Here is a 2,916-nt window from a genome sequence, read left to right as displayed (position 1 = left end):
TCCCCAAAGGTAAATGCTTTTTGTGTGGTCATGTCTAAAACTGTATGGGCCATTCTTCTTTGCCGAGAGCACTGTCACTGGATATTCCTACTTGGACATGTTGCAGCAGTGGCGGATGCCTCAAATGCAGTCAGACACTGCATTCATCTTTCAGCAGGATGGGGTTCCACCCCATTTTCGTCGTGCAGTTGGTGGGTACCTGAACATGGAGCTCCCGCATTAATGGATTGGCTGTGCTACAGAAGAGGACAGATGTCTCATTAAATGGCCGCCCTGATTACCAGATCTCACTCTGAGTGACTTTTTCTGTGGGGACACATTAAAGATCTGATGTACTGCTTCTACAACGTGATGTAACAGAGCTCTGGGAGAGAATATGGGAAACAACTGCCGCAGTCGACGATACCATGTTAGGATGGGTATGGAAAGAATTCGATTAATATATTGACGTCTGCTGGGTCTCTTATGGTTCGCATATCAAATGTTTCTAAAAAATTTTTTTTTTCAGAGTTTTTCTTCAAAATGCAATATGTATGACATCTGTACAATGTTTAGTTCTTGCGCAATAAATAATTGAAAGTGTTTCTGGACTTTACGTACACCGTGTAGATTTACAATTTTTCAAATCATACTTGTTGAAGCATAATTTTTTTATGCAATCGACAGCCAATGCCTGTGAAAGATTAAATTGCACCCAATTTCAAGATGCAAATTTAACACCAGTAACACTCCAGAACATTTCCAGTAATATGATCACTATGGAATACAGCACTTGAGATCAGACAAAGCAACCTTAAAAACAGAAAACTCAAATCGAAAAGGGAACTGTGGTGTCACCGCCAGACACCACACTTGCTAGGTGGTAGCCTTTAAATCGGCCGCGGTCCGTTAGTATACGTCGGACCCGCGTGTCGCCACTATCAGTGATTGCAGACCGAGCGCCGCCACACAGCAGGCTAGTCTAGAGAGACTCCCTAGCACTTGCCCCAGTTGTACAGCCGACTTCGATAGCGATTGTTCACTGTCAACATACGCTCTCATTGGCAGAGAGCATAGCCTTCAGCTACGTCATTTGCTACGACATAGCAAGGCGCCCTATTCAGTTACTATAATTACTATCTTCAAGAATGTATTCTGAACAGATCATATTGTGAATCATGTACCGTCAAGAGCGACGTTCATCATTAATAGATTAAAGTTAAGTATCAAACTAATTACGTCCGCTTTCTGAATTCTCATTCCTTGTCACGTTCCAGACCTCACGTCAGTATAGTTTTTCCCTCCTCACGCCAGCCTGCGTGAGCTAAAACGCGTGCATTTCGGCCTCCACTCGTAACATGGTGTTGGCTCTTCTGCTAACATAAAAGGAACAATTCCATACTGTAAAGCAGTGTGTTCTAAACACTATTAAAGATGGTGTCTACAAAGGTGAATGCGTACTAAACACTTTGCAAGGCATTTTATAAAACCAGTTAGATGTGAGAGACCCAAACCAAAAACTGCCAGTGGAAGTTGTTCAATGCGTACAAAGAAGGGCAGTAAAAATGGACAAAAGGTTGTTTGATGTTTGGTAGCACATCACAAAAACGGCGGTAGGCCACTACACTGGAACACATTGGTAAAACTTTTCACCAGCCACCATTGAACAACATGAATTGTCAGATGCCTGAAGAAAGATGCCTTTTATCCAGCGAAAGTCTGCTTAGAAAAGTTTCTAAAACCAACATTCAGTCCACAATATTCTTAAGCTGTCTACGTATCATTAGAGACTGAAAAGGCGAGATTAGACGAATTACCATATGCACAAGGTCATTTAAGCTGTCATTATTTTCATGCTCCATATCTTGCAGTCCATTGCCATCACCACTACCAACACAACTGTTGTCATCATCACAGCTGTTGCTATCAGTTGTATCCACAAAGGCATTTTCTTCACTGGAAAACTGTGAGAATGCTGGGTCATCAGCATCAAAATCTGATTCTTCCATCATCAATAAGTCTTCTTCATTCGTTTTTCGACATTTAGAATGTTGTGCTGTACACCTGTTAACAGTGCAGGATCCGTTTGAGCTAAAACGATTTATGCTCATATTATGTGATAAAGCAAATACATATTTTCTCACTCGCTATGTGCAGACCATTAGTGCTATAGAAAGAATGAACAAGACCTTTTTGTAGGAAATTTAATGTAGTTAAATTTTGTACTGGAATGCGTTTTCGCTAGAGGCCATAATTTTCGAATTATTCAAGAGAACATAAAAAAGTGACCCTCAGTTTTTTTTCGAATAACAGGAAGACTGTGACCTCCAGTGAAAACGTATCCAGTACAAAATTTAACTACATTAAGTTTCCTACAAAAAGGTCCTGTTCATATTTTCTGAAGGACTAATAGATTGCACATAGCGAGCGAGAGAATGCGAAAATCTTCTGTGTGGTATTTGAGGTGTAAGCTGCTTAAAACCCAGAGGTAGGAGCAGCTGAATCACTCTGTATAATGTGGATGAACGTGGCCTGTAATGCAATCTTTGGTTTAGGAGGTATTATCAGTTTAGTCTTGATCGCAGTTGCGACTTTTTACACTTCTATCTGCTGTAGATACCTTACTAACGATCACCATCACCACTGTCAAAACAATTGTTGTCATCAGCACTGCTGTTGCTGTCAGTTGTATCCACAAACGCAGTTTTCACCAAAACTTTGAGAATGCTGGATCACGAACACCAAAATCTGATTCTTCCAACACCATCAGTAAGTATTCAACAGTAAATTCACTCGTTTTTCGACGTTCTCAGTGTTGTGCTGCCCCACTGGTTCAAGGTGTAAGATCCATTTGAGCTAAAACGATTTATGCTTAGATTTTATAATACAGAAAATCACACTACTGATACTAAAATGTAAATCAGCAATCTACATTAC

The sequence above is a fragment of the Schistocerca serialis genome, chromosome 8 (genome assembly GCF_023864345.2).
Source record: "Schistocerca serialis cubense isolate TAMUIC-IGC-003099 chromosome 8, iqSchSeri2.2, whole genome shotgun sequence".
Taxonomy (NCBI): domain Eukaryota; kingdom Metazoa; phylum Arthropoda; class Insecta; order Orthoptera; family Acrididae; genus Schistocerca; species Schistocerca serialis.
This window is presented reverse-complemented; position numbering follows the sequence as displayed.